Here is a 9,514-nt window from a genome sequence, read left to right on the forward strand (position 1 = left end):
CTTGAATTTTAGGGCATGATTCTATGGGTATTAAAATCTTAAGCCTACTTCATGCTGTCAGGTAGGTGTTATTTAAGTGATGTCTTGATTCTACAGGTCAGGCAGTAATCAGTCATGGGCATAGCTGATAAAACTGGATCCAGTTTTCCAAACAATTTGGTTATATCAGGATCTGTCTGTGTTAGGTTTTGAGTTTTGGTTCTTTGTTGGTTTCTCTGCACTTCCCTGTCTGTGTTTTTCAAGTTACTGTTCATATTGGATTAGGTTCATGATTTACTTTTGTGTAGACTACTTTCTGGATTCCTGTGTTATTTGAATTCATTTATATTTTCCTTATAGATCAGGTTCCCCCTTGTTAATGTTCTTTAGTTAGTCTCATTGTTTACTTGCTCCAATTCATTTAGATGTTTTTCTTTTACCTACCTGCTCATTTGTGTTAAGTAGTCATTCTCCCTCAGTAGTCTTTAGGCTCCGTTCCACCAGTTACTACCGATTCTCTCCCTGATTATCCTCCTCAGTTCATTATTCCATACTCCACTCCACTCCCCTCAGTATTTAAACTCTCTGCTTTTCATTATTTGCCACTAGTTCCTCATGCTGTCTACCCTGAAACTGTTCTCAACTCTTTTGCTACCCTGGATTCTACCTCGCCCATGTTCAGTGTCTTGCCATCTTGTAAGTTCCTTGTTTATTATTATTATTAAAATAACTCTTCAACTCACCATGTGGCTCCCTTGCTATGCTCTGCACATTGGTCCAACTTCAAACCAGCATAACGTGACAGGTTAATGCCAATTAGTTCATGATTTAGCAAGGAAAGAATTTTATGTTCAGATAGGGCTAGGTTGGTTTGGATAGCTTTTTCATAGTTAGTAAAATAAATAATAATTTGAAAACTGTTTGTTATATCTATTCAGTTTATATTTGTCTTCTTTTTAAATTTGCTTGATGATCTGAAACAAAAGACATCTGTAAGGGGCCATAAAGGTTTTCACAGCATTGTACACCATTATACAATATTAATTTAAGGCAGTTACTTAGGCCTATGGATCAACAGCGGGAAACTCCCCTTGCCCACATTATAGTGGACCCAAGGCAAAGTCATACAGGTCACCTTAAGGCCCCTTTTGATAGCTCATGTCAAATAATTGTTAAGTCTGACCTTGTGACGTCTGCTGAGGCCTCCGGCTGGCTGAAAGTCAATGGTTGGTATCTCTAAAACCTTAGTCACAGTCAAACCATAACACTGGTGTGCTGGAAGTTTTTGGTTACATAAAGCCCCCCCGTCCATGTTTGCTGCCTAAACAGTGGATGCTATTGATCCGGATTGAGTTATGTCATCATAGCAGCAGCCGCTTGTTGTAATTTATGGATCAGGTCAATAGAGGCCCTCTCAAAAATGAGCCTTTTTTATTTTACACACAGAAAAAGCAAGTAGTGGTATGTTTCAAACGAAATATCACAAAGGAGCGTGACTGATGCTGAAACTGCAGACTCTAAAGTGGCTCAACATATATTACGGGCATGATGATGGAAGACGTTGAATTGACTAATTGGTGACTTCGCACAGAAACTGGAGTACTGATGTAACGATTGTTCCTTGCTAATTTTATTAGTGAAATTAACAAGGTTCATCGGTCCAGACTTGATTATCTCTCACAGGATGGGACCCCCTGGAGTGAGGGGAGCAGTGGATTAAACTATTGGACACACCCACAAAACAAAACAAACAGGAGGAAAGGTGGCGAGAAGGTCAAAGCTGATTGAATCTGATATAATTCGACAAAGCTAGAAGAGGTAAAAAAAGAGCAGACACCCTGAAATATAAACAGAACACTTAACAGAAGTGATTCAATACTTATTGCATCACTCCAGCAGGCAGCAACACATTAAGGTGTAAATATGGTCGATGATAAATCTGTCTGCATCGTTTATTAAATTACACGGAACATGACAGGGCCAGGCGGTCTCCAATTGAAAACATTACTCACACCTATATCAAGAATATTTGTTGGTGTTATGAGACAGCGAAGGGTCCATGAAGGGACATAAATATTGTGTAAGTAAAAACAATTAGATTATATTTGATTTTTTCCTTAATATCAAGGCTTTTGCTGTCTTCTGTTTGCTGCCATAGAGATCCACATATTAGCAAAATGACCTCTGAGAAATAGAACCGTACAGGTTGCTTACTTTACACTTGAGGCATATGTCTCATTGTACAATCTTCTGAATGTTACGTCCTGCATAAAGGCAGCAGACAGTTTAAACACATTTCAGATTGAAATGACCAAGTTTTGGGTCTCAAAACCACATAAAACGTTTCTTCTTAAAGTGGTTCAGTGTTTTCACCTGGTCCTCTTTAGGTACACCTGTTCACAAAAGGTCAATGTGCCAATTCAAATGTAAACAACGTCATGCAGTAAGGCATCTATTTACGTTCAAGATGGGGACGAAAGGGCATTTCATTATCTTTGGACATGGAATAGTCGTTGATGCCAAATGAGTTTGTCTGAGTATTCCTAAAAACTGCTAATCTACTGCGATTATTTTTTCTTCACACAATCATCTCTTGGGTTTACAGGGAATGGTCCAAAAAAGGCTTTCCCTTTATCAACACAGCACCCTCAAATGGCTGCCACAATGACCAGATCTCTATCCAATAGAGCCTCCTGGGATGTAAAGGTATGTTTTCAACACCTTGTTGAATATATGCCATTAAGAATCAAAGCAGCTCTGAACCCATACAGGGTTAATTCCAGTACTAGCAAAGTATCTAATTAGGAGAAAGCTGAAAAGGTGTACAGTCAGTTACTTTTGACCTGGCGTCACTGTCTTTTTCTATTTTTTCAATTTTTCCATATTTAATCATTAGCTGACCATCTTGGGCTGGAAGTTCTGTGCTTTTACACAGTACGTGAGCATAAAAATAAAAGCGATTAAAAAAAGTTATGTTCAGGTAGAACTTGTGTAACATTTGTAAACGTGGTGCATATGAATGATATACAAGGTGTCTCCGAGTAAAAATCTCTTTCAGCTTTGCTTAGCTGGAGATTAAATGATGTACACTTTAGTATCTGTGCATGAAAAGACAATGTTGGTACAATATTTACTTCAAGCCATGGATTCCCAACAGAAACACAATAATGTTAAATAGGTCTTACTAACCTCAAAAAGTGCAAGGCAAAAAAGCTAAAGTTTCTGTGACATATATCCATTACATAGGAATGATCCAGTTTTCCAGCCTGCATCTGTCATATTTCCAGCTCTGTGTTTTAACTTTCAGCATTTTCTTGTGATCAGCATAAGAAAATATGGGCATAAAGTACTGCCCTGTTCAGGCTGACATGAATGTACTTAAATGTTCATATAATTGGCTTAAGAGCATGAGATGCTTGACTAATACCAAGTCAAATATTGAGCCAATACATTTCAACATCCAGTGGCTGAAGCATTTTAATGAGATAAATGTAAGTGAACTGTTAGCTTAATGTATTTACTAATTATATGTTTAAAACTTTATGTTTCTGTTTTAATGGTCTGACAAGTTCAACAGTAGAGCACTCCTGCTGCTGTGGCAGCAAACTAACAAGAAAACTGGGCCTTACAGTGAATATCATTTAATATTCAGTTCATGTTGCTCACTGGAATTGGATCACCAGATCCTCACTGGTGCTTGAAAATTGGAGGGGTATTTCTCACTGGTTGGGCCATAAAGAGGAATTCGTGTGATTCATTCAGGCAGTAGAAGAGCTTATTTTGTGCTATGATTAATCTCTGTGAGTTCTGTGGAAATAAATTTCAACCACAAACAGTCCTTTTTAGACATGCACGTTCCCCAAAGCCATACCATACCTTCCTGAAGACCGAAGAATGAGAGGCAACTCATATTCTTCCCATGCTCCCCTACAAGTTCAGCTTCCTGTTTGTTTGTAGAGTCGTGTGTTTTAAAAACTCCCACACTGAGATTGCCCTCTAATTCTAATCTGTTCATATTTATGTCTCAATTACTCGAAGAAACCCAGAAAATGATGCCTGATCTGCAAATGTCATAAAGCACAAACATAGCAGGGGCATTTATTATTGGTCTGGTGAGTTTTTGTTTGTTGTTTAGTTTCTTGGAGCTTATTCCTCATATATTCCAGGGTATTAGCCCAGCAGTGACTCAGGGGCCATTCAGAGCCTGAGAACATAGAGAAGGTACATTCCTGATTGTATCCTGAGCTCAGGACTGATATGGAGACTTGTAAGGAATTCCCCATCTCTGTTTTTCACCGTGTGATTCAACTCCACTGTAATCACTTCAGTGAATCAGTGAATTTAACATATGTGTTCATATTATGATAATCGTGCACAAAGATATTTCGTCAATTATTATTGGCCGGATTATGTCTCTTTCTGGGTAAAGTGATATATATGACTCTAAGATTAAAAAAAGATCAAATAATTTATCATAAATAAAATAAAATAAGAGTTTAGAGCAAACTAACCTTAGGTGACTTTATAAGCCATTCCAAAGAAATTTGACCCTAATTGTAAATGTTCAAACAATCAACTCTGCTCCGAATTGGAGTAAAAACACCAAGAACTGTACGAAAAAAAACAATAAGGTTTGTCCATGATACAAAGTACTAAATATGTTTTAAGCTTCCTCAGACCTTAAGAAGAGTAAAGCTGTGTTGTTTTTCAGCTGTGTGAGCTGCAGCATTTTGTTTATTTTTCTTGTACTAAACCTAATTTGACTTCAGTACTTTAATCTCCATTTATTGGCTTCAGTGTAAAAAAAAGTCTTCAAATAAACTAATCTTTTATTGCAATAGGATATTCTCACACAGAAATACAGTAGGACAATCCAACCTTTAATTTAATTGTATGTATTCAGGTGGGGAACAAAATATTCATCGGTAATAAATAATCATTCTCAAAAAAATCACCACTGCCACAGTTATTGACACCTCCACAAAATCTTTGAAATGTCAGGACATTTAATAAAAATCAGGTGTGCCCTGGCAGAAAACTGAAAAGATCATGATTGGCATTTCAGCAGAGTAATGATCCAGAGCTTATCCAAATCAACATGGTTCACCAGAAACAGGTGTATCTTCACCAAATACAGCCTATTCACAAGGCTGAAGCATGTCCTCAGCATGTCATCAAGTCCTGCAGAGGCCTGGTTATGACCCATCCATTTGGGTCAAGAGTGTTAAACCAGAAAACATCTAAAACACACCTTCTGATTGTAACTAAGCAAAGAGGAATGATCAAAAATATCTCTGCCTCTATGCTCCAAACATCTGAATTGTTAATGGAGAAGACTAGTGTGCAGGAGTTTTATAAAGTATTAAGTACAGAGATGCCAATAAGTGTGGCACTGGTTATTTGTGGAGAGTGTTGTACGTTTCTTAGCTGTAAAATTATATATTCATTCTTTTAGAGAAATATAAACATTAAGCCAATAAAAGCCATCCTCACAAATCAAACACATGCAAATATGAATCTCAGAAAGCCATGCCAATCCATGTGGTGAATTATTGTAAATTAGTCAAATAATTTGAACTGCAATCAGCAATACAGTCACAAGGTGTTTAATCAAAATCTTATCTGGACAGTCTGGGATCAGTTTAATTTATTTATAAAGCACTAATCTATAAGAAATGTGATCTCCTGGTTCTTTAAAATACAAACAGGTTCAATTAACATGCAAGCATACAAAGAGATTTGGATTCAATTACATTCATTCCATTTCAGTCCTAGTTGTAATTCATTGCAGTCTGATTCAGTTTTTAATGTCAACTTGGTAAGATGTTCAATATCTACGGCAGGGGTGTCCAAAGAATGATACAAGAATGATACCAATTTGGCCGTCAGCACAGTTGGTTTATGCAGATGGATACTTTTTGTTTTTAATTAAAGCAAAAATATTTTTACAGGGCTGGATTAGTAGGTAGCACTGTGCTTTTCAATATCCTTCTGCCTGTTCTGCCCGTGAATGTGTGGATTCTCTCCGGGTACTCTGGTTTCCTCCCACAGTACAAAAACATGACTGTTAGGTTGATTGGTCTCTCTCAATTGGCCTTAGGTATGAATGATTGTATGTATGGTTGTTTGTCCTTTGTTGCCCCGGAATGGACTGGTGACCTCTCCAGGGTGTATCCCTCCTCTCATCTATAGACCGCTGGAGATAGTCACCTGCTCTCCTGCGACCCTGTACTGAAGAAGCCGGTATCGAAAATGGATGAAGAATATTCTTTTAACACAGTGCTTCTGCAGCTTTCTGCATTGTCTTTAATTTTTAAGTAAAAAGGACCACATTTATCCAGCAACTCTTGCTCAAAATGAAATTTGTGCACCAAAATCTGCTTCTAATTCATTTATTGAACTTGACTAAATACAGCAAACCTTCTTAAATAAACAGTGATTAAAATCCTGTTCTTATTGCTGAGAATAAACAACATTGTCTTTTATTTTCATAGTTCCTAAAAGAATTTACAAACTGGTTGCCTTTCTTTTAATAGATCATAAACTTTTTAAGTATCGAATCTACACTGTTTAACCAATCCCTTTCCTACAAAACAATTTTGACTTTATTTGTTTAATTTAAACAAATAAATGCACGGTTTATTGTTGAGTCGGTAAAAAACATTCACAATATACTTTTTTGTGATTTTAGTTTATCAAAAATATGGGGTTTTTTTTGGTGTGCGAATATTTTGACTTGACTATTTTGGCCAACGTGAAAAAAATGTTTGGACTAGTTTAGGACTAGTTCCACCGAAGAACCCTAAAAGTTATTTTTAAAGGACAGAGAACCCTACCTGATGCTGCTTTAAAGACTGCATATTTTTGGTTTAATTGGATAGTTCCCTTTATTTATCCTTATTTGTCAAGGTAAAACAGCAATGCAATAAATGTGTTGCCCTGTCAATAATTCAGCTGATTATACATTTTTCATTTATTTTGGAGCAATGCTAGATCCCTGTTTATATACTAAGTGAGCTTACTGGTTTCTCTTATAAAGGGGTATTTAGATGTAAACAGTGGGGGTCTCCTCTAACATCAGCTGCTCCCAATAAGCTGGACTGTACATGTGGGAGGTAGGGGCTGAACGTTTGTGAATACACCTGCTTCCAGCAGAGACAATAAAGAGGCCCTCACCATGGGGGTGGTGGCATAGAGGGGTGGGTCCAATATAATTACAGACTCTGGGGATATGACTTCATGGAGGTGACGCCCAACCCTCGGGTCAGTGTTTTCATGCTTCTGCTTGCAGTAGCAATGACAAACTAGACTATAATGTACATGTACAATTTTGTGTTGTTTTTAATCATGTACAATCTCTATTAGTCATTCTACTTCCACTTCTTCCCTGGTTGTTCAGTAAGTGCTAACACTCTCAGTGCATTAGTAACTGCAATGTTTTTGTGGTTTGAGCATTCATCGGGACATCTTCAACAACGGCGTATGCAGGCAAGGTCTCATCAGGCACCATCATGCTAATAACCAGATTACAGGGCAGCATGTTCTGTTGGTCCTGTCATTCACAAGACAATAAAGTGCCTCTAACAGTGGGCTAATGAGCCATGAAGCCATAACATTTGTCCTATCTGCACTCTAGATCTTGTCGTTGGCCATTAGAGGGCAGGAGGATTGGACTCTTTCAGGACTGAGCGTAATGAATGAAGAGACAGATAATAACATTAGAGTTTATGTTACTGGGAAAAATAATGATGATGGAACTGAAAAAGAAAGAATAAAAGCATATTTTTTTTAACTATAAATACAAGCAATTTGGGTGATGCAGCCATTTATGCCTTGTTATTACAGGTCACACTGAGATAAACTATTGTTCTTGTTGCAAATTAGCACAGTGGCCGATTCCCTCCCACCTGAGAGCTCTTTGTAACCACAGCGGTGAGCTCATGAGTTCTGGGAGCAGCTTGGACTTATTTAATTGAGAGAAAACGCCATAACTCAATCAAAATTGTAGATAACATATATATATTTTTTTATTTTTGTTCCAAAAAATAGAACATTTTTGTTTAATTTTTACATCCTTTTTACGATTCTAGACAAATTTTATTTTGTAGCAGCGGGGGCAAACATGGCTTTTTGAATTGAAAAGGTTGTTGACCCCTGCTCTAAAGCATCTAGATTGTCCTCTTGAAGTATTAAAGCGCCATCTAGTGTCGACCAAATAGCATACAGATGGCTCCTCATAATTCTGGTTGGTGACATTAACATTAAATATTACCATGAATTATATGTGTTTGAAAGCAACGTTTAAACGTACAGATGAGCACGAAAGCTATATAAAGAACAAATCTTTTGTTAAATTACAGGTTTAGTCAACATGTTTTCAAGCACCCTTAAAAGGACGTTCAGGAAGAAAACAAAACCAGCTCTGAAGCTAAAATAAAGCAAAGTGTTCCTGAACTGGCTGCTTTGTTATTTTCCCATGGTGAACATAAAGGCAATTGTCCTCAACGTACATAATACATAGCTTGACAGCAGGTTGGGTGAGCATTATGTCATATAGTGGCTAAGTGTTCCCTTCATCCATACAGCTGATTTATTTAGCTTTAAACATCTGTTTCAGATAGAGCAACAAACGTCAATGTATTTTATTAGGATTTTTGTTGATAGTGAAGGAGAAAAAGATGGAAAAAAAAAAGATGCATACACACAGTTAAGCATTTTTATAAATAAAAATCTCAAAGGTCTGGTGTGCATTTGTATTTAGGAAAGAGCATGTCACAACAGCACATATGGTCATCCAAGGAGCAGAGGTGGGTACTAACTAGTTACATTTACTTGAGTAACTTTTTTAAAGAAATATGTACTTGTAGGAGTAGTTTTACTGCACTGTACTTTTTACTTATACTTGAGTAGATCTGAAAATGTTTGTTTCTTTTGCCTGGGTTTTTAAATTATGATAATATTTAATTATTTAAAAACCAGAACTTACAAATAACTATATTTTAGATATCATATATTTTATTTTGTATATAATTTCAGATATATATCTGTCTGATTCACCCTCTTGTACAAATTCAGTCAGATGTTATGAACAGTTACTCAGTACTTAAGTAGTCATTTTAGCAAATATTTTTTTTCCTCTTACTTGAATAAGTTGGTGGATAACTTTTTACCTCTACTTGAGCAAACATATATTGAAGTAATGCTACTCATACTTGAGTTCAAGTTTTGGCTGCCGTACCCACTTCTGCCAAGGAGCAAGGAAAGCATTAATTAGAATTAATTAGGGAAGGAGCTAAGAGGTCCATGGTAACTCTGGAGGAGTTGCAGAGATCCACAATTTAGGTAGGGAAATCTGTCAGCAACACAACAACCAGTACTGCACTCCAAAAATCTGGCCTTTATGGAAAAGTGGCAGGATCTAAAGCCATTGTCATAAGTAGACATGCTAGCATTTTGCCTCAAGCCATGCAGAGGAGACAGTAAACATGTGGAAGAAGGCGCTTTGATCCTATGATCAAAAATGTTACTACAACTA

Source organism: Girardinichthys multiradiatus, chromosome 7 (genome assembly GCF_021462225.1).
Source record: "Girardinichthys multiradiatus isolate DD_20200921_A chromosome 7, DD_fGirMul_XY1, whole genome shotgun sequence".
In the NCBI taxonomy this organism is placed as follows: Eukaryota; Metazoa; Chordata; class Actinopteri; order Cyprinodontiformes; family Goodeidae; genus Girardinichthys; species Girardinichthys multiradiatus.